We start from the raw sequence: 23712 nt of genomic DNA, 5'->3' as shown, positions 1-23712 counted from the left end.
TGTGTCAAGAACTGCAACGCTGCTGGGTTTTTCACGCTCAACAGTTTCCCATGTGTATCAAGAATGGTCCACCACCCAAAGGACATCCAACAAATGTGATAAAACTGTGGGAAGCATTAGTCAAAATATCCTAAATTTTCTAAAAACCTGTTTTCGCTTTGTCATTATGGGGATCTTTTGTTATTTAATCAATTTTAGAATAAGGCTGTAACATAACAAAATGCGGAAAAAGACTGTGACCAACAAACGTAATTTAATCAATTTTAGAATACAATGTGGAAAAAGGGAAGAGGCCTGAATACTTTCCGAAAGGCCTGTTCCCCTTTTCCACATTTTGTTACGTAACAGTCTTATTCTAAAATTGACTTTTACTCATCAATCTACACACAATACCCCATAATGACCAAGCAAAAACAGGTTTTTAGACATTTTTGCAAATGTATTAAAAATAATAAAAAGAAATACCTTATTTATATAAGTATTCAGACCCTTTGCTATGAGACTCGAAATTGAGGAGCAAAAACCAAGCCATGAGGTCGAAGGAATTGTCCGTAGCGCTCCGAGACAGGATTGTGTCGAGACACAGATATGGGGAAGAGTACCAAAACATTTCTGCAGCATTGAAGGTCCCCAAGAACACAGTGGCCTCCATCATTCTTAAATGGAAGAAGTTTGTATCCACCAAGACTCTTCCTAGAGCTGGCCGCCCGGCCAAACTGAGCAATCGGGGGAGAAGGTCCTTGGTCAGGGAGGTGACCAAGAAGCTGTTGGCCACTCTGACAGAGTTCCAGAGTTCCAGAGTTCCTCTGTGGAGATGGGAGAACCTTCTAGAAGGACAACCATCTCTGCAGCACTCCACCAATCCATAATTTATGGTAGAGTGGCCAGACAGAAGCTACTCCTCAGTAAAAGGCACATGACAGCCCACTTGGAGTTTGCCAAAAGGCACCTAAAGGACTCTCAGACCATGAGAAACAAGATTCTCTGGTCTGATGAAACCAAGATTGAATTCTTTGGCCTGAATGTTAAGCCTCACGTCTGGAGGAAACCTGGCACCATCCCTACGGTTAAGCATGGTGGTGGCAGCATCATGCTGTGGGGGATGTTTTTCAGCGGCAGGGACTGGGAGACTAGTTAGGACCGAGGGAAAGATGAACGGAGCAAAGTACTGAGAGATCCTTGATGAAAACCTGCTCCAGAGCGTCTCTGGAGAGACCTGAAAATAGCTGTGCAGCGATGCTCCCCATCCAACCTGACAGAGCTTGAGAGAATCTGCAGAGAAGAATGGGAGCAACTCCCCAAATACAGGTGTGCCAAGCTTGTAGCGTCATACCCAAGAAGACTCAAGGCTATAATCGCTGCCAAAGGTGCTTCAACAAAGTACTGAGTAAAGGGTCTGAATACTTAAGTAAATGTGATATTTCAGGGTAGTTTAAAAAACAAATGAGCAAACATTTATAAAAAACTGTTTTGGCTTTGTCATTATGGGGTATTGTGTGTAGATTGATGAGGGAAAAAAACAATTTAATCAATTTTAGAATAAGACTAACCGAATGCACTGTATGCATCTGTTGGTCACAGATACCTTTTAAAAAAGGTAGTGGCGTGGATCAGAAAACCAGTTAGTATCTGGTGTGACCACCATTTGCCTTATGCAGTGTGACACATTTCCTTTGCATAGAGTTGAACAGGCTGTTGATTGTGGCCTGTGGAATGTTGTCCCACTCCTCTTCAACGGCTGTGCGAAGAGCTGCGAGAACTGGAACACACTGTTGTACATGTCAATCCAGAGCATTCCAAACATACTCAATGGGTGAGTATGCAGGCCATGGAAGAACTGCGATTTTTTTCAGCTTCAAGGAATTGTGTACAGATTCTTGCGACATGAGGCCGTGCACTATAATGCTGAAACATGAGGTGATGGCGGCAGACGAATGGCACGACAATGGGCCTCAGGATCTCGTCATGCTATCTCTGTGCATTCAAATTGCCAATCGATAAAATGCAAATGTGTTCGTTGTCTGTAGCTTATGCCTGCCCATACCATAACACCACCGCCACCATGGGGCACTCTGTTCACAACGTTGACATCATAAAACTGCTTGCCCATACGACGCCATACACGTGGTCTACGGATGTAAGGCCGGTTGGACGTACTGCCAAATTCTCAATAACGACATTGGAGGCAGTTTATGGTAGAGAAAAGAACATTCAATTCTCTGGCAACAGCTCTGGTGGACATTCCTGCAGTCAGCATGCCAATTGCTCGCTCCCTCAAAACTTGAGACATCTGTGGCATTGTGTTGAGTGACAAAACTGCACATTTTAAATTGGCCTTTTATTGTCCCCAGCACAAAGTGCACCTGTGTAATGACCATGCTGTTTAATCAGCTTCTTGATATGCCACACCTGTCAGGTGGATAGATGATCTTGTCAAAGGAGAAATGCTCACTAACAGGGATGTAAACAAATTTGTGCACAACATTTGAGAGAAATAAGCTTTTTGTGCAAATGGAAAATGTCTGGGATCTTTTATTTCAGCTCATGAAACATGGGACCAACACTTTACATGGTGCATTTATATTTTTGTTCAGTGTATGTGTGAGTGTGTGGGTAGAGTCCAGTGTGTGTGCATAGAGTCAGTGAAGGAAACGGTCAATGCAGGTAGTCTGGGTTGTTATTTCATTAGCTATTTAGCAGTCTTGTTTAGCAGTGTTATGGCTTGGGGGTAAAGCTGTTCAGGTTCCTGTTGGTTCCAGACTTGGTGCACTGGTACCATTTGCAATGCGGTAGCAGAGAGAACAGTCTATGGCTTGGGTGGCTGGAGTCTTCGAAATCTTGTTGGGCCTTCCGCCTGGTATAGAGGTCACTGGATCACAAGATCACGGGTCGCATGTGAGGTCTATATAATATGCTTCAATGATACATATTACCCCACTACAGTAAATGGTGACCCCTTCATGACGATTACATACATCAAGCATGATCCTGTCCCAGCTTTACATTTACATTTACGTTATTTAGCAGACGCTCTTATCCAGAGCGACTTACAAATTGGTGCATTCACCTTACAGCCAGTGGGATAACCATTTTACAATATGTTTTTTTTTTTTTTTTTGGGGGGTGGGGTAAGGGGGTAGAAGGATTACTTTATCCTATCCCAGGTATTCCTTAAAGAGGTGGGGTTTCAAGTGTTTTTCTCCTTTAGTCTGCCTTTAGCCTACGATCCCTGTACCTCAATATATTTTTCAAAAGCAATGATACCCATGAACAACAAAAAGCCTTCACATCTGCATCAAAAAAAAAGAAAAAAAGAAACCACAGGTTTTCTAAACTAATGAAGGTTGATTAGGCTAAGTTACACCTACAGGCAAAACATATCAGACTGGGGTATCATTGGAACCAGAATGTCTCTGCTTGGCCACACATGAAGCATTCCGCCTGGCTAAAAGAACATCCAGCCTATGTGCCATAATCCGAGCCAGAACGGCAGATGGATGGGCCACACAAAAACCTCTGACATTTGACCTTCAGGGAGCGAGGGGTGGATTCCGTCCAACGGTCGTCAACCTCCAAAGTCCTGCCAGCAAACTGTTGGTTTGTATTCATGTGTCAGAAAGACATGCCAAAGATGAGGCTATGCTTACGGTATTAGGAGTGAACATGGCTGTCTGGTATCTGTAGACATTCAGCTATTGTACACGGAGATGACGATTGGTCAGTAATCCAGAGATGACGATTGGTCAGTAATCTTGAATGAAATGTGACTGGTGTCTCTATATCATATGGCTTGTTACTTCATTGTTCTGTATGACATTAACAGCATGATTCTACTCTAACATGTCAACAACACTCTTTTGAGACAGCATGGTACTCACTTCATAACGCCGCAACATATTTTTTTTAATGTGTCAGTTCCGGCACAAAGAAATCCTACTTTTGAAGAGCAGCTAATTAACGTGACTAATTTAAAAAAAAAAAAACTCTGGATTGACAATACAGAGAGAAGGCTGGGGAACTAGAGAGCTAGAGAACCCTTGCTGTGACATATTGGAAAGAGAGCAATTTCGATTGGTGCAAGGTTCTTTACATGGCATGAATGAAAGTGAAATGATTAAACACACTAGCATAAAAGACAAGTCAGAGGGTGGACTAGACGACACGTCGACACAAGTGGCAAGGAATGGAGAAAGGGAACATTAAAAGCGGCAGGGTGATTAAAATAGCTCCTTACGGGCATGTATAAAGACAATGAGTGTACATTGGGAGTTAATGTAGTCTATGTCAGGGAATTCAGCTACAGTGCAGAGTGGGTGGTGCCCTAGGGGGTTACACAGCACAGCCCTATCTCAATGTGTCTGGCCGTGAATGCTGACATAGGGTGACCATGAGGGGTAAATGTTGCCTGTTTGAGGTGGGAGCAAGTTCAATTTCATGCCTTGGATCTGGGAATACAGAGCGACTTGGACATATCAACCAGGTTCACTCATGCTGCCAAACATGCCCTCGTAAATCTGACTATTGTACTGATCCCTGACTTCGGCGATGTCATTTACAAAATAGCCTCCTACACTCTACTCAGAAAAGTGGATGTAGTCTATCACAGTGCCATCCGTTTTGTCACCAAAGCCCCATATACTACCCACCACTGTGACCTGTACGCTCTTGTTGGTTGGTCCTCACTACATATTCGTCGCCAAACCCACTGGCTCCAGGTCATCTATAAATCACTGCTAGGCAAATCCCTGCCTTATCTTAGCTCATTGGTCACCATAGCAATACCCACCCGTAGTCTGCGCTCCAGCAGGTATATCTCACTGGTCATCCCCAAAGCCAACACCTCCTTTGGCCGCCATTCCTTCCAGTTCTCTGCTGCAAATGACTGGAACAAACTGCAAAAATCTATGAAGCTGGAGACTCTTATCTCCCTCACTAACTTTAAGCATCAGTTGTCAGAGCACATTACCGATCACTGCACCTGTACACAGCCCATCTGAAATTAGCCAACCCAAATACCTCATCCCCGTATTGTTATTTATTTTGCTCATTTGCACCCCAGTATCTATTTATTGCCTTACCTCCATAACTTGCTACACTTGCACACACTGTATATATATTTTCTGTTGTATTTTTGACTTTATGTTTTGTTTACCCCATATGTGTTGTTTACCCCAACTCTGTGTTGTTGTTTTTATCGCACTGCTTTGCTTTATCTTGGCCAGGTCGCAGTTGTAAATGAGAACTTGTTCTCAACTGGCTTATTTGGTTTAATAAAGGTTAAATAAAAAATAAATAAATAAAAAAACTATGGAATCAAATGCATAATGGATGATGGTAAACAACACCAGCATACTTCCCTACTGGTGATGCGATAAGTGGGAAGGTAGCAATCAAACACTCAGTTGACACACACACCAATGCGGGCCAATGTGGTTTCGTATTCTGGTTGTGGCATCGCCTTCATTCTTTCTACTGTGTCCAGCAAATAACTTTGGCTTAGTTCAATATGTTCTGTAAAAGTTTCCCCATTGGCAAAAAATTTAATAAAATCCCGGCAAAGGGACCAAAGCTCCAAAGCTTGGAATCTGGTGCTTGGTGCTTCCCCTTCTTTGTCTTGTGAAGTGTGGATCTGAGGCCTGGATGTAGGACCAGATACACTCATAGAGAAAGAGAGAGTGAGATAGAGAGAAGGAAAAACAGAGAGGGAGCCCTTAATGTGCCTTCACGATATGCTGTTAGCTACTGATGGATGACGCTCTCCCCAGGCACTGAGACAACTTATCGCGTCTGCCGGTGACATCGTCGTCTCCGATAAAATTAAAGACGAGCCATCTGTTAGAAACAGCAGTCCCACTTGCGGGGACAAGTGTATGTGTGTGTGTGTGTGTGTGTGAGTGTGTGTGAGACAAGGTTATTATAATTTTGTGATATTCTAATAGTATTTATTTCTATTCGTTTTTAGATTTTTATTTGAAATCCAGTTTAGTTTCAGTTAGTTTTCAGACTTCATTTAGTCATTTTTATTTAGATTGTTAGAAATTATATTATTTTGTTTCAGCTTTAGTTTCAATGTTAGGGACAGAAAGTTGCCTTATGCATGGGAGGCTAGGAGATATGTATGTGTAATAGGCCTATAGCAGGGGTACTCATGTACTATTTCACACAAATGTCCTAGGTGGCGAAGGCCCGGATATTGTAATTTATCGGTGTAGTAACAAACCCCCACCTCACAGCGACCACAAACTGTTCACACCCTTCATGTTGACAGAGAGAAAAATGTGCAGTTTTAAAGCTTAACACACTATGCCATCGACCAAAGAGAAAATAAAACAGTTTTAAAGCTAATTTCCTGCAATTCTACACATTTTCCACATCTTATGTGTGTTCACATACAGTGGGGGAAAAAAGTATTTAGTCAGCCACCAATTGTGCAAGTTCTCCCACTTAAAAAGATGAGAGAGGCGTGTAATTTTCATCATAGGTACACGTCAACTATGACAGACAAATTGAGAAGAAAAAAAATCCAGAAAATCACATTGTAGGATTTTTTATGAATTTATTTGCAAATTATGGTGGAAAATAAGTATTTGGTCACCTACAAACAAGCAAGATTTCTGGCTCTCACAGACCTGTAACTTCTTCTTTAAGAGGCTCCTCTGTCCTCCACTCGTTACCTGTATTAATGGCACCTGTTTGAACTTGTTATCAGTATAAAATACACCTGTCCACAACCTCAAACAGTCACACTCCAAACTCCACTATGGCCAAGACCAAAGAGCTGTCAAAGGACACAAGAAACAAAATTGTAGACCTGCACCAGGCTGGGAAGACTGAATCTGCAATTGGTAAGCAGCTTGGTTTGAAGAAATCAACTGTGGGAGCAATTATTAGGAAATGGAAGACATACAAGAGCACTGATAATCTCCCTCAATCTGGGGCTCCACGCAAGATCTCACCCCGTGGGGTCAAAATGATCACAAGAACGGTGAGCAAAAATCCCAGAACCACACGGGGGGACCTAGTGAATGACCTGCAGAGAGCTGGGACCAAAGTAACAAAGCCTACCATAAGTAACACACTACGCCGCCAGGGACTCAAATCCTGCAGTGCCAGACGTGTCCCCCTGCTTAAGCCAGTACATGTCCAGGCCCGTCTGAAGTTTGCTAGAGTGCATTTGGATGATCCAGAAGAGGATTGGGAGAATGTCATATGGTCAGATGAAACCAAAATAGAACTTTTTGGTAAAAACTCAACTAGTCGTGTTTGGAGGACAAAGAATGCTGAGTTGCATCCAAAGAACACCATACCTACTGTGAAGCATGGGGGTGGAAACATCATGCTTTGGGGCTGTTTTTCTGCAAAGGGACCAGGACGACTGATCCGTGTCAAGGAAAGAATGAATGGGGCCATGTATCGTGAGATTTTGAGTGAAAACCTCCTTCCATCAGCAAGGGCATTGAAGATGAAACGTGGCTGGGTCTTTCAGCATGACAATGATCCCAAACACACCGCCCGGGCAATGAAGGAGTGGCTTCGTAAGAAGCATTTCAAGGTCCTGGAGTGGCCTAGCCAGTCTCCAGATCTCAACCCCATAGAAAATCTTTGGAGGGAGTTGAAAGTCTGTGTTGCCCAGCGACAGCCCCAAAACATCACTGCTCTAGAGGAGATCTGCATGGAGGAATGGGCCAAAATACCAGCAACAGTGTGTGAAAACCTTGTGAAGACTTACAGAAAACGTTTGACCTGTGAAACCTTTGTTATTGACCAAATACTTATTTTCCACCATAATTTGCAAATAAATTCATTAAAAATCCTACAATGTGATTTTCTGGATTTTTTTTTCTCATTTTTTCTCATTCATTCTCATTATAAGTGGGAGAACTTGCACAATAGGTGGCTGACTAAATACTTTTTTTCCCCACTGAATCAGGAGTTGAATCCTGACCGAATTCCCAAAATAAAATTATAGCTGTCTCACCTTGTCTTTAACCTGAAATTCTTTGTGGGTGCTGTTCAGATTAACTTTGAGGTTGGTTGGGTTCATCACACGCTGCCATCTTCTGACACGACAATACATTTGCTTTTGTCCTTTCTAGCAATGAATGTACTCAAAATAATCCCATACTAGCACAAGCTAAGCCTATTTGAAACATTGCCATCTACTGGCATCATTTACCCGCCAGATTCAGTAGCTCGAAAACCCATTAGAAAAAAAGGTTGAAAACCCCATTAAATGTTTGCCAAGTAAAAAAATATATAAAAACGTTTTTTTACTAAACATAATTTATGATGGTTTTTATTTTATTTAGTTTTGTAGTTTCAGTATAGTTTTCTCACGTTTTTCTTAATGATTTTATTTCAGTTTACTAAATAGTTTTTCCAACATTTTTTTTTTTTTTTCAGTTTTCATTTATCCCATTATAACCTTGGTGTGTGAATCCCACCACTCCTAATAAACTGGCAAATGTGGAGACGCTCAGTGTGTCATAATCATATTTAATGGCAGTTAAAACTAGCAGAGTTTGGAACTTTGATATGCCAGTACAGTATATTATGTTCAATAATATATTGAACTAGCCAAATAAAAATTGTGTTTTAAATATTAATGTTTATATTTTTCAATATTCATAAATTAATGTAAGAAAAGTGTTATTGAAAACAAAATACTACTCATATTACAGAGTAAGCGGTAAAGCTTCATATGACACCAATTTTTGCTTCGTAGCACCTATAGATTAGTGTTAAAGGAGGCCTGGGTAAGGACAAAATGTAATAAATATGCCAACTTTGATTAATTATTTCTCAATTATGCTTTTAGATACAAATGTCAAATATATGTCAACAATCCTTCCTCCAGAGGAAAATTCTGTGGATTACATTTTATGAAAATGGTCCTGGTTTCATGAGGAATCACCCCAATGGTAGATACTCTAATGGCAGTTGTCTACCTGTGGCACCTACTCGCGAAAACAGTATCGTTTTGAAGTCATTTACGTTCCAGTATGATGTTACATAAATTTGAACATTAACCAGTTAAGATCGCCCTTTCACTGAGATATTCTGTGTGCAAACAGCTCCCGACGCACGTTAGAGAAACGCACCGTTTGTAAATGGCACCTGTCACCTATTTATAGAATTTAACAATGTAATGGTGTTTACTTATCCCAGCAGCTGACAATCACTTTTCCTTTGCCACTGCTCGCTGAAACACTGATCAAGCATGCCACAGTTTCTATCTGAATGAAAGGCCTGCAAGGCATAATACAATAACTGGCGCGCAGCTTGTTTAAAGAACTGAAGGTGCTATTTTCACTCACTGTGGAGCGAACAAAGAGGAACTCTCTGTACTCTCACCTCATTGCCATTCCTTCCTTTAGCTTCTCATTGAAGTGCATATGAAAAAAAGTAGTAGGCCTTTTGAATGCCAGACATTTTCCATGTGTATTCAAAGGATGGAGCTTCAAGGATTAGGCAAAGCCAGATGCATGCTTTTGACTTGCTATATCGTGTTGGGAGGAAGACACAAGTGCGGATGGCAGAAATAAAGGAGAGACAAGTGAAACGCCACCATGATGATGAAAATCCTGGAGCATCACCTGGTATGTGTGTGAGTCGCAGGCAGAGATATATCTGGAACTGTCTGCTCAAGGACATACCCAAACTCCTGACATCTCTATCAAACTTCCCACACGGACAAACACAGTAAATGTCAATTAAAAGATTACAACTCATTTGTTGTCTGTCAAATGAAATGACTTGAGATAAATAATTGAAGGTCTAGTGAGATTGAACCAGGGATGTATTTTTTACTTCAAAATGACAGACCTTCCACTGAAAATGACTTTTTCTACAAGACCAGAAAGTACAGTGCCTTCAGAAAGTTTCACACCCCTTTACTTTTTACACATTGATGTTACAGCCTGAAATTAAAATGGATTAAATTGAGATTTTGTGTCACACACAATACCCTGTAGACCATTTTTGAAATTAATAAACAATTAAACAGTTGAAATGTCTTGAGTCAATAAGTATTCAAACCCTTTGTTATGGCAAGCCTAAATAAGTTCAGGAGTAAAAATGTGCTTAAAAAATCACATAATAAGTTGCATGAACTCATTCCGTGTTTAATAATAGTGGTTAACATGATTTGTTAATGACTACCCCATCTCTGTACCCCACACATACAATTATCCGTAAGGTCCCTCAATCAAATAGTGGCTTTCAAGCACAGAAGACCAGGGAGTTTTTTCAATGCCTCGTAAAGAAGGGCACCAATTGCTAGATGTGTAAGCAGATGCTGAATATCCCTTTGAGCATGGTGAAGTTATTAATTACACTTTGGATGGTGTATCAATACACCCAATCACTACAAAGATACAGCTGTCCTTCCTAACTCGGTTGCCGTAGAGGAAGGAAACTGCTCAGGCAATTCACCATGAGGCCAATGGTGATTTTAAAACAGTTACAGAGTTTAATGGTTGTGATATGAGAAAACTGAGGATGGATCAACAACATTGTAGCTACTCCACAATAGTAAACTAAATGACAGAGTGAAAAGAAGGAAGTCTGTACAGAATAAAAAATATTCCAAAAAAGGCATCCTGTTTCCAAAAAGGCTTTTAAGTATTACTGCAAAAAATGTGGCAAAGAAATTAACTTTTTGTTATGTTTGGGGCAAACTCAACAGCACATCACTGAGTACCATGCTTCATATTTTCAAGCACGGTGGTGGCTGCATCATGTTATGGGTATGCTTGTCATCGGCAAGTACTAGGGAGTTATTTTTAGGATAAAAAGAAACGGAACACAGCTATAAGCACAGGCAAAATCCTAGAGGAAACCTGGTTCAGTCTGCTTTCCAACAGACACTGGGAGATGAATTCACCTTTCAGTAGGACAGTAACCTAAAACACAAGGCCAAATATACACTGGAGTTGCTTACCAAGACAACATTAAATATTCCTGAGTGCCTAGTTACAGTTTTGGCTTAAATCGGCTTGAAAATCAATGGCAAGACATGGAAATGGCTGTCTAGCAATGATCAACAATCAACTTGACTGAGCTTGAAGTATTTTAAAGATAATAATGGGCCAATATTGTACAATCCAGGTGTGCAGAGCTCTTAGAGACTTACCCCAAGACGCACAGCTGTAATCGCTGCCAAAGGTGCTACTACAAAGTGTTGTGTGAATACTAATGTAAATGGCATGCATTTCATTTTCAATACATTTGCAAACATTTCTAAAAACATTTTTCACTTTGTCATTATGGGGTATTGTGTGTAGATGCGTAGGGCGGCAGGTAGCTTAGTGGGTAAGAGCGTTGTGCCAGTAACCGAAAGGTTGCTGGTTCTAATCCCAGAGCCGACAAGGTGAAAAATCTGTCAATGTGCCCTTAAGCAAGGCACTTAACCCTAAAATTCTCATGTAAGTCGCTCTGGATAAGAGTGTCAGCCAAATGACTAAAATGTAAATGTAAAATAAATATATTTAATCCATTTTGAATTCAGGCTGTAACACAACAAAATGTGGAATAAGTCAAGGGGTATGAATACTTTCTGAAGGCACTGCATATTACATTACACTTCTGAGAAGAGACTGGAAGGTAGTTAAGTCAATGAATGATCATTTAAAAGAGGTCTGTAAAGGTTAATAAGAGCCAGGTACATGGTTACACGTCCTCAGTAACTATGCCCAAACAACATTACTACATTGCTTTCTTTGTATAAAGGGATTACATTGTCCCAATTTTAACACAATGAAATGTTGTATCAAATGCTCTAGGCCCTTACCTCAACATGTAACTCTTCAGATGATTATCATTATTAATCAATCAATTAGTGCATTATGTATTATTCTCAGTATGGCACACGTGTCCAAAACACGTATCCGTAATAATGAGCAATATTTATATTTGTCTCTAACTTTTGATAATGGAAAACAGGGCATAAATAAAGACCATTAGGCTTCATTCCTGCTCAGTTCAACAAAGAGGACTCCTCTCTTTCTGCCATAGTGGACGTGAATCTGGAAACGTAACCCCCGCAGATGCCTGGCGTGCTGTTTGACAGATTCTCAGTCTACCAGCAAGGCTCTTGGTAAATGTCCATCTGTCGGCCTCCCGCGGGTACTTATTATTCCCGGCTAGCCAGGGGTTTTCTCCTCCGAGCAGTCAGTCAGTCGCTCACTGCTGCCTGCCTCTCAAACCATGAGGGCCGGACCAGAACCTTTCTCGCAGATGCTCCGACTGGTTACCAGTGGCAGGCGGAGTGGCGTTGTTTTCAGTTACACCATGAGGTGACTTCTCTCCTGATCTCAATGCATTTTTACATTCAAGCTTATGTGGATGATAATGCTTATTGCAGGAATGCTCATTTGAAGAGAGCATTTAAAATGCGCTATTAAGGGGGGCTACGCTAAAAATAGGTTAGCATGCTATGGGAGAGTAGCGACCATCCATTTCCTAATTTTGCTCCGCTGACCACTTCCTCCCTCCTACCTTGCGGACGAGGTGATTTATTTTCCCCTCTAAACATCATCGCTGTGAGCCATAGGGGTGTTGATGGCTCATGCTGCCCAGGTTTGGGGCCCTGCTATGGGGGATTTAATCATGTAGCTGACCCCTACCATACTGGTGCAGCCTTTTATACTGTTGCTGGGCTGTATGCACTGAGGAACCAGGCTGAGTGAGTGTACCCATACTGTTCAGTCAACAGGCTAATTGTGTACTCCCAGTGAGGGATAGTCACGGTTGAGTCGATGGCTGCCTTGTCTCCGTTGTAGTCGATGGCTATTCTACATTGTAGAAAACTATGAAATAACACATATGGAATCATGTAGTAACCAAAAAAGTGTTAAACAAATCAAAATATATTTGAGATATGAGATTCTTCAAAGTAGCCACCCTTTGCCTTGATGACAGCGTTGCACACTCTTGGCAACCAGCTTCATGAGGTAGTCACCTGGAATGCATTTCAATTAACATGTGTGCCTTGTCAAAAGTTAATTTGTGGAATTTCTTTCCTTTACAATATCCTTTAGAAATACCACTTCCTTTAAGTGTGATGCACCCACTAGCTTGAGATATTCAGTGGCCATGAACTGCATCATAATATATATATTTTTAGTGCAATTCTAAGATGTCCACATAGAGCTGTCATCGTCATGGTGATGGTGCCTTCCTGTCGTGACATGGAGGTTTGTGGTAGAGAGGACAAAGGGAGCTAAGGCAGGGGGCGTGTTCACCACCAGTGGTGGCAGGGACAGATCTCTCTCCCTGGCCCAGGCCCCTTACTATAGTTTATGTCTTTGGAAACAGACACCGCAGCTCCCCGCTAAAGTCAACACTGCCAGATCCTCTTTGAACAATCTGGGCCATTTGACTCTCATTTGAATACATTTCAAATGTACGGCTCAGAGCTCACAACCCAGCTGCCAGAACTCACACGTGGGAAAACAAAGGGAAGGATTGCAAAGCGTTGCATACCTTCCTGAGCAAACAGCAGGATCTATGCCGCCCTGCCCCTACTCCCTCCTTTACTTAGGCATTCAGATCGGATACACAGGTGGATCCCAATGAGATCCCTTAAAACATATCTTACTGTTTGCAAAAGGAAATAGCATCAAGATGGGTTAATCTGTGGACATCGGAGGGTTGGAGTTAAGATCAGAATGAATGGTGGATTGGCCGCTGTGTGTGAAAATCCAGCACTTGCAGAAAGAGGGAATTAGGAATATATGTATAATTAGTTAACTACATGTACTGTATATGTGAGAGAAAATAGCTGTAAGTAGCAGTAGAACATATATTGTTGTCCGTTAGTTTACTTCAATCAGGGGAGGGGTGGTAGGGATTTTTGTTTGTTTGTTTGTTTGTTTGTTTAAATAAGGGAGATTTGAAATGATGCAGACAATTAATTAGATAGAAACCGAAATCTGTCTGCAATATTAAAGTTGATCTTTATTTTTCCTATTTTCTACATTGTAGAATAATAGTGAAGACATCAAAACTATAAAATAACACATATGGAATCATGTAGTAACCAAAAAAGTGTTAAACAAATCAAATTATATTTTATATTTGAGATTCTTCAAATAGCCACCCATTGCCTTGATGACACCTTTGCACACTCTTGGCATTCTCTCAACCAGCTTCATGAGATAGTCACCTGGAAACATTTTTAATTAACATGTGTGCCTTCTTAAAAGTGAATTTGTTGAATTTCTTTCCTTCTTAATGCATTTGAGCCAATCAGTTGTGTTGTGACAAGGTAGGGGGGGTATACAGAAGATAGCCCTATTTGGTAAAAGACCAAGTCCATATTATGGCAAGAACAGCTCAAATAAGCAAAGAGAAACGACAGTCCATCATTACTTGAAGACATGAAGGTCAGTCAATCCGGAACATTTCAAGAACTTTGAAAGTTTCTTCAAGTGCAGTAGCAAAACCTATCAAGCGCTATGATGAAACTGGCTCTCATGAGGACCGCAATAGGAATGGAAGACCCAGACTTACCTCTGCTGCAGAGGATAAGTTCATTAGAGTTACAAGCCTCAGAAATTGCAGCCCAAATAAATGCTTCACAGAGTTCAAGTCACAGACACATCTCAACATCAACTGTTCAGAAGAGACTGTGTGAATCAGGCCTTCATGGTCGAATTGCTGCAAATAAACCACTACTAAAGGACACCAATAATAAGAAGAGACTTGCTTGGGCCAAGAAACACGAGCAATGGACATTAGACCGCTGGAAATTTGTCCTTTGGTCTGGAGTCCAAATTGGAGATTTTTGGTTCCAACCGTCATGTCTTTGTGAGACGCGGGGTGGGTGAACAGATGATCTCTGCATGTGTATTTCCCACCGTAAAGCATGTAGGAGGAGGTGTTATGGTGTGGGGGTGCTTTGCTGGTGACACTGTCTGTGATTTATTTAGAATTCAAGGCACACGTAACCAGCATCGCTACCACAGCATTTTGCAGCGATACGCCATACCATCTGGTTTGGGCTTAGTGGGACTATCATTTGTTTTTCAACAGGACAATGACCCAACACACCTCCAGGCTGTGTAAGGGCTATTTTACCAAGAAGGAGAGTGATGGAGTGCTGCATCAGATGACCTGGCCTCCACAATCCCCCGACCTTAACCAAATTGAGATGGATTGGGATGAGTCGGCCTGCAGAGTGAAGGAAAAGTAGCCAACAAGTGCTCAGCATATGTGGGAACTCTTTCAAGACTGTTGGAAAAGCATTCCAGGTGAAGCTGGTTGAGAGAATGCCAAGAGTGTGCAAAGCTGTCATCAAGGTAAAGGGTGGCTATTTGAAGAATCTCAAATACAACATCTATTTTGGTTGGTTTAACACTTTTTGGTTACTACATGATTCCATCTGTGTTATTTCATAGTTTTGATGTCTTCACTATTATTCTACAATGTAGAAAATAGTAAAAATATAGAAAAACCCTTCAATGACCGGTAGTGTGTGTGTGTGTGTGTATATATATATATATATATATATATATATATATATATATATATATATATATATATATATAGTTTTTAATGTATCTCACTGTTGAGGATTAGTTAGGTTGGCAAAATAACAAAATGAGTCTTACCTATTGTGGAACAGTTGGTCACATCTGTAAGCAGGAGGCAGGGGAAGAAAGAGAGGGGGGGGGGGGACGTCAGCAAATTACAAAGTAAACTTCAATGCAGGCTAAGGCTGTCACCGGCTCCTGAAAAATGACAGTATCCCAGACGTTGGTTCAGACTGGGGGTTAAGAATAGTCCCTGTCAAGAGGGGGCTGTAATTTATTAAACGGGGGACATTAAAAGTCAGAGAATTCTCCCCCGAGGATCCAAAGTTTGCACAACGTGCATTAATATTTGTCAGTGTTTCCTCCAATTCCAAGGGAAGGATGGAGATAGTAAAAGAACAATGTACTGTGCAGCAGTCATCCATTACCAACAAATGTTCACCTCTGACACCTCAACACCATCGTGCACACCACCTTCCTCCACTGGTATGTCTTGAAAGTAATTTAGCGGGCCTCATACATCTCTAACCCTTTGTCTGCTTTATGAAGACCTTAAGGTCGTCCCACCACAATAGAAGCAGAATCCCAGCAAGATAAATTAGTCGGATTTAGCCACTTCAGTTTCATTGCTGCTTTCCCTGACACTTATTTCGGCTAAGATTTATGAACAGGAGAGTTACGCGAGTGGCGCACTTCTTGACTTCACTGTACAACCCTCCCTGACAAGTCCGAAAAATAGATTTCCATTACCTCACTATTTTTACATCAGAAACTGGTCCCTCTAAAAGTGTGCTGCTCTCGAGTACAGTTCTGCTTTGCTTGTAAATGTTAAAGACTAAGAGAGGGAGCAAACAACAACTTTTTCGGCTCACAAGGAAAGTAGATTCAGAAGCTGTTCCATGGGTAAGTATTGCTTACTGAGCTCACAGAGATGTACTGTATTGCTTACCATCCTTTTCAAGTAAAATGATTTATCACAGATACTGTCCTTCTCCCTGTATCTATTTGCATTTTTGTGTATAGAATCTCCTGGGATTGGCCGTGCTGGGAGAATGTGATTACAATGCCAAGTTGGCCTACCCACAAGGGAATGGCTTATTTTTAGGCTAGGGGGGGGGGGGAATTAGGACTCAAACTCATTGTGCTTAGGTATTCATTACTATGCTGTCTGCTTCAAACACATCCTTACACTGTCTATTGCTGTTCTTGCTAAACCGTGGCTGGACACCGTCAGGGACCACGCCGGTAAAATTGGACCCATGGGAGGATTCGAGAGCCAAAAGAAACACCTGGGGTTTTAATGGCATGGATGTCTGCATTGGGAGAGAAAGAGAGACACTTCCTAAGAGACAGTCAGAGACAATGGAGGAAAGATAACCGGCTGTATTGGGAGTTTGGTGCAGCACATAACAGATCAATAGTGCCCTATGAAATGTTGTACAACTTCAATTTGTAGCGTTCGAGAATGACAGAGCACAGGATACTTATTTCCACTTAGCCAAACGCAACTACAACCTACATATTTTGGGGCAGTCACATCACGTACGATTACTAAACAGACAAGAAAAAGACCGTTGCTCTACCATTTGTTTCAAGAAAGAAAAAAAAGAATCAACACTATTTCTCTCAATCAAACACTTTTTGTGTTTAAATAGTGAGCTTTGTTCTTGCTCAGCATTGAGATTATATATTTTTTTGTTTTCCAGTAGAAATGTATGGCCTCACCAATCAAATTGAGTAAAGCTAGCACATGCCTAAAGTAAGTGGATTAGGCCAGTGGGGATTGGTGAAAAGTAATGCATTGGGATGAACAGAGGCTCTTGTGAGTCTCCTTAAACCCACAGCGTGAATAAGGGAAGACTAAGAGAGGAAGATGCTTTTTTCGCCCTGTTTAAAGCAGATAAGCTGCTTTCGGAGTCTTAGTTATGCTGTGTGGAACATTAAAAAGATATGGAAACTTTTGACAAGGAAGGAAAGCCGAGAACTACAACCCTATGTTGCCCTTTTTCCGTTAACAACAGGGGATTTCGAGATGTATGTGGTGGTCAATGCAGTGAATATTAGGGTTAATTCCATGGTAATTGTATGCCAAACAAAAAATATTGATTTCAAAGTTTAACAAACCATAAAACTCTATAAACTATAACTACTTTTAATAATTTAAACATAACATTTACAAAAACGCATTTACTGGCTAACTGTGCAGATGCAAAGTTTGGTAACAGAATTTAGGTGAAATCTCCCTCAGTTTTTTATGTGTCCACGTTTTCCAAAAACTCTGTTAAATATCTGCTCTGAATTAAGATTCAACGATGTCTACAGAAAGAATGGGGTTTCAGATATGACATGACACATAGTAACTACAGTAGGTGAAGTAGATTTACACACGGTAACGGAATTCGGTAACAGAATTTCATCATGGTTCCCTGATAGGGATGGGCACGGATATTCGAATATCCGAACTGATGTTAGTATTCTATTACTTGGGAGGCTATTCAATAAATAAATATATATATACAGAGAGGGAAAAAAGTATTTGATTCCCTGCTGATTTTGTACGTTTGCCCACTGACAAAGAAATGATCAGTCTATAATTTTTATGGTAGGTTTATTTGAACAGTGAGAGAATAACAACAAAAAAATCCAGAAAAACGCATGTCAAAAATGTTATAAATTAATTTGCATTTTAATGAGGGAAATAAGTATTTGACCCCCTCTCAATCAGAAAGATTTCTGCCTCCCAGGTGTCTTTTATACAGGTAACGGGCTGAGATTAGGAGCACACTCTTAAAGGGAGTGCTCCTAATCTCAGCTTGTTACCTGTATAAAAGACACCTGTCCACAGAAGCAATCAATCAATCAGATTCCAAACTCTCCACCATGGCCAAGACCAAAGAGCTCTCCAAGGATGTCAGGGACAAGATTGTAGACCTACACAAGGCTGGAATGGACTACAAGACCATCGCCAAGTAGCTTGGTGAGAAGGTGACAACAGTTGGTGCGATTATTCGCAAATGGAAGAAACACAAAAGAACTGTCAATCTCCCTCGGCCTGGGGCTCCATGCAAGATCTCACCTCGTGGAGTTGCAATGATCATGAGAACGGTGAGGAATAAGCCCAGAACTACACGGGAGGATCTTGTCAATGTTCTCAAGGCAGCTGGGACCATAGTCACCAAGAAAACAATTGGTAACACACTACGCCGTGAAGGACTGAAATCCTGCAGCGCCCGCAAGGTCCCCCTGCTCAAGAAAGCACATATACAGGGCCGTTTGAAGTTTGCCAATGAACATCTGAATGATTCAGAGGAGAACTGGGTGAAAGTGTTGTGGTCAGATGAGACCAAAATCGAGCTCTTTGGCATCAACTCAACTCGCCGTGTTTGGAGGAGGAGGAATGCTGCCTATGACCCCAAGAACACCATCCCCACCGTCAAACATGGAGGTGGAAACATTATGCTTTGGGGGTGTTTTTCTGCTAAGGGGACAGGACAACTTATAATAATAATAATAATAATAATAATAATAATAATAATAATAATAATAATATGCCATTTAGCAGACGCTTTTATCCAAAGCGACTTACAGTCATGCGTGCATAATTTTTTTTTTTGTGTATGGGTGGTCCCAGGGATCGAACCCACTACCTTGGCATTACAAGCGCCGTGCTCTACCAGCTGAGCTACAGAGGACCACACCGCATCAAAGGGACGATGGACGGGGCCGTCAAATCTTGGGTGAGAACCTCCTTCCCTCAGCCAGGGCATTGAAAATGGGTCGTGGATGGATATTCCAGCATGACAATGACCCACAACACACGGCCAAGTCAACAAAAGAGTGGCTCAAGAAGAAGCACATTAAGGTCCTGGAGTGGCCTAGCCAGTCTTCAGACCTTAATCCTATAGAAAATCTGTGGAGGGAACTGAACGTTCGAGTTGCCAAACGTCAGCCTCGAAACCTTAATGACTTGGAGAAGATCTGCAAAGATGAGTGGAACAAAATCCCTCCTGAGATGTGTGCAAACCTGGTGGCCAACTACAAGAAACGTCTGACCTCTGTGATTGCCAACAAGGGTTTTGCCACAAAGTACTAAGTAATGTTTTGCAGAGGGGTCAAATACTTATTTCCCTCATTAAAATGCAAATCAATTTATAACATTTTTGACATGCGTTTTTCTGGATTTTGTTGTTGTTATTCTGTCTCTCACTGTTCAAATAAACCTACCATTGAAATTATAGACTGATCATGTCTTTGTCAGTGGGCAAACGTACAAAATCAGCAGGGGATCAAATACTTTTTTCCCTCACTGTATATATATATATATATATATATATATATATATACAGTGGGGAAAAAAAGTATTTAGTCAACCACCAATTGTGCAAGTTCTCCCACTTAAAAAGATGAGAGAGGCCTGTAATTTTCATCATAGGTACACGTCAACTATGACAGACAAAATGAGAAAATAAAATCCAGAAAATCACATTGTAGGATTTGTAATGAATTTATTTGCAAATTATGGTGGAAAATAAGTATTTGGTCAATAACAAAAGTTTCTCAATACTTTGTTATATACCCTTTGTTGACAATGACACAGGTCAAACGTTTTCTGTAAGTCTTCACAAGGTTTTCACACACTGTTGCTGGTATTTTGGCCCATTCCTCCATGCAGATCTCCTCTAGAGCAGTGATGTTTTGGGGCTGTCCCTGGGCAACACAGACTTTCAACTCCCTCCAAAGATTTTCTATGGGGTTGAGATCTGGAGACTGGCTAGGCCACTCCAGGACCTTGAAATGCTTCTTACGAAGCCACTCCTTCGTTGCCCGGGCGGTGTGTTTGGGATCATTGTCATGCTGAAAGACCCAGCCACGTTTCATCTTCAATGCCCTTGCTGATGGAAGGAGGTTTTCACTCAAAATCTCACGATACATGGCCCCATTCATTCTTTCCTTTACACGGATCAGTCGTCCTGGTCCCTTTGCAGAAAAAACAGCCCCAAAGCATGATGTTTCCACCCCCATGCTTCACAGTAGGTATGGTGTTCTTTGGATGCAACTCAGCATTCTTTGTCCTCCAAACACGACGAGTTGAGTTTTTACCAAAAAGTTATATTTTGGTTTCATCTGACCATATGACATTCTCCCAATCCTCTTCTGGATCATCCAAATGCACTCTAGCAAACTTCAGATGGGCCTGGACAAGCAGGGGGGACACGTCTGGCAGTGCAGGATTTGAGTACCTGGCGGCGTAGTGTGTTACTGATGGTAGGCTTTGTTACTTTGGTCCCAGCTCTCTGCAGGTCATTCACTAGGTCCCCCCGTGTGGTTCTGGGATTTTTGCTCACCATTCTTGTGATCATTTTGACCCCACGGGGTGAGATCTTGCGTGGAGCCCCAGATCGAGGGAGATTATCAGTGGTCTTGTATGTCTTCCATTTCCTAATAATTGCTCCCACAGTTGATTTCTTCAAACCAAGCTGCTTACCTATTGCAGATTCAGTCTTCCCAGCCTGGTGCAGGTCTACAATTTTGTTTCTGGTGTCCTTTGACAGCTCTTTGGTCTTGGCCATATTGGAGTTTGGAGTGTGACTGTTTGAGGTTGTGGACAGGTGTCTTTTATACTGATAACAAGTTCAAACAGGTGCCATTAATACAGGTAACGAGTGGAGGACAGAGGAGCCTCTTAAAGAAGAAGTTACAGGTCTGTGAGAGCCAGAAATCTTGCTTGTTTGTAGGTGACCAAATACTTATTTTCCACCATAATTTGCAAATCAATTCATAAAAAATCCTACAATGTGATTTTCTGGATTTTCTTTTCTGAATTTGTCTGTCATAGTTGACGTGTACCTATGATGAAAATTACAGGCCTCTCTCATCTTTTTAAGTGGGAGAACTTGCACAATTGGTGGCTGACTAAATACTTTTTTTCCCCACTGTATATACACAGTACCAGTCAAAAGTTTGGACACACCTACTCTGGGTCTTCCATTCCTGTGGCGGTCCTAATGAGAGCCAGTTTCATCATAGCGCTTGATGGTTTTTGCCACTGCACTTGAAGAAACTTTAAATGTTCTTGAAATGTTCCGTATTGACTGACCTTCATGTCTTAAAGTAATGATGGACTGTCGTTTCTCTTTGCTTATTTGAGCTGTTCTTGTCATAATATGGACTTGGTCTTTTACCAAATAGGGCTATATTCTGTATACCCCCCTACCTTGTCACAACACAACTGATTGGTTCAAACGCATTTAGAAGGAAAGAAATTCCACAAATTAACTGAAGAAGGCACACCTGTTAATTTAAATGCATTCCAGGTGACTATCTCATGAAGCCGGTTGAGAGAATGTCAAGAGTGTGCAAAGCTGTCATCAAGGCAAAAGGTGGCTATTTGAAGAATCTCAAATATATAATATATTTTGATTTGTTTAACACTTTTTTGGTTACTACATGATTCCATATGTGTTATTTTATAGTTTTGATGTCTTCACTATTATTCTACAGTGTAAAAAATACTAAAAATAAAGAAAAACCGTTGAATGAGTAGGTGTGTCTAAACTTTTGACTGGTACTGTATATGTATGTGTATATCTGTGTGGGTGTGTGCATGAGTGAGTGCATGTTTGCTAAGGTGTGGAGAATCAGAGTAGGTGGTCAGTCCAGTTCAAGTTTTCAGCAGTCTGATGGCTTCTAGACAGAAACTGTCTCTGAGCCTGTTGGTATCAGACCTCATGCTCCGATACTGTCTGGTTGATGGTAAGGGAGAGAACAGCTCGTGGCTAGTGTGTGGGGTCATTGATGATGCTGCATGCAGTCCGTTTCGAGTAGATGTCCTGGATGGGTGGGCGCGCGGTCCCAGTGATGTCCTGGGCCGTCTTCAACACCCGCTGGAGGACCTTGCGGTTGTGGACGGAGCAATTCTCGTACCAGGCCGTGATGCAACCGGTCAGGATGCTCTCGATGGTGCAGTGGTGGTATTTGTAGAGGACCCGGGGCGGCATTCCAAATTTCTTCAGCTGCCTTAGGAAGTAGAGATGCTGTTGCTCCCTCTTGACAAGAGTGGTTGTGTTGTTGGACGCTGATTAACTTTACACTCGTGACTCTCTACTGCAGTCCCATTGATGTGGATCAGGGCATGTTCCCTCTTCTTCCTGAAGTCAACAATCAACTCCTTTGTTTTTCTGACATTGAGGGAGAGGGTGTTGTCATGACACCACAATGTCAGTTCACTTACCTCCTCCCTATAGGCTGACTCGTCATTTTTGGTTATCAGGCCTAAAACTGTGGTGTCGTAAGCAAACTTCATTATGGAGTTGGTGTCGTGCTAAGTCACGCAGTCGTGGGTGAACAGAGAGTACAGCAGAGGACTGAGGACACACCCCTGGGGGGCCCCTGTATTAAGAGTCAGTGTGGGGGAGGTGTTATTGCCAATCCTCACAGCCTGTGGTCTGCCCATCAAGAAGTCCAGGATACAGTTGCAGAGGGTATGTCCAGACCCAGGGCTCTGAGCTTGGTGTCAAGCTTGGAGGGAAAAATAGTGCTGAATGCTGAACTTTAGTCAATGAACAGCATTCTCACATAGGTGTTCCGTCTGTGTTAATAGCGGTAGACAAATTGGAGTGGGTCCAGTGTGCCTGGCATGCTGGCCTTGATGTGGGTCATGACCAGCCTCTTTAAGCACTTCATGATGACCGAGGTGAGCGCGACGGGGCGATAGTCATTTGGGCATGTCACCTTGTTTTTCTTGGGCACTGGGACGATGGTGGTCTCCTTAAAGCAGGTGGGGACTACAGCCTGGGACACCTGATGATAAGACAAGACGTGAATATTATATATTTTTGCTAACGTATGATGGGGTCCGTGTGTTGCCGGTTTGTCTGGGAGGGGCTCCCTGGGCAAGAAAAAGTTAAAGACCCCTGAGGTCTAATTCATTCAATAGCCACGTGAGAGTGACAATAGCCAACTCGTTTCCACCTATTCTCTGTCGTTGTGTCCTCTTAAACCCATTGATTTACTTCAGTTCATCAGTGGGTCAGGCTTTTCATTCAATTGCTGGGCCTGTTCCTCTGAAAGAGTGTGGGCTGCTGCATGACTGGTTGCTAATTGGAAACGAAACACAATGAACACAACGAAAAGCCCTGCCAAGCAATTATTACTCCGACCACCGGCGTCTCATGTT

The 23712-nt window shown here is 41.7% G+C and overlaps 1 protein-coding gene across 29 annotated transcripts in view; it reads right to left on the bottom strand.

The window, feature by feature from the left end:
- The window catches only part of LOC121572096 (receptor-type tyrosine-protein phosphatase delta-like), a 668511-nt gene that overhangs the window by 480545 nt on the left and 164254 nt on the right, over window positions 1-23712 (bottom strand). For all 29 annotated transcript variants that reach the window (XM_041884003.1, XM_045221719.1, XM_045221730.1 and 26 more), the window contains exon 4: window positions 15615-15638. The gene's annotated coding sequence lies outside the window, so the exon portion shown is untranslated. The remainder of the gene's footprint in view (window positions 1-15614; window positions 15639-23712) is intronic.

Source organism: Coregonus clupeaformis, chromosome 8 (genome assembly GCF_020615455.1).
Source record: "Coregonus clupeaformis isolate EN_2021a chromosome 8, ASM2061545v1, whole genome shotgun sequence".
In the NCBI taxonomy this organism is placed as follows: Eukaryota; Metazoa; Chordata; class Actinopteri; order Salmoniformes; family Salmonidae; genus Coregonus; species Coregonus clupeaformis.
The sequence above is the reverse complement of the archived record's forward strand: the minus strand, read 5'-3'. Positions and strand labels throughout refer to the sequence as shown.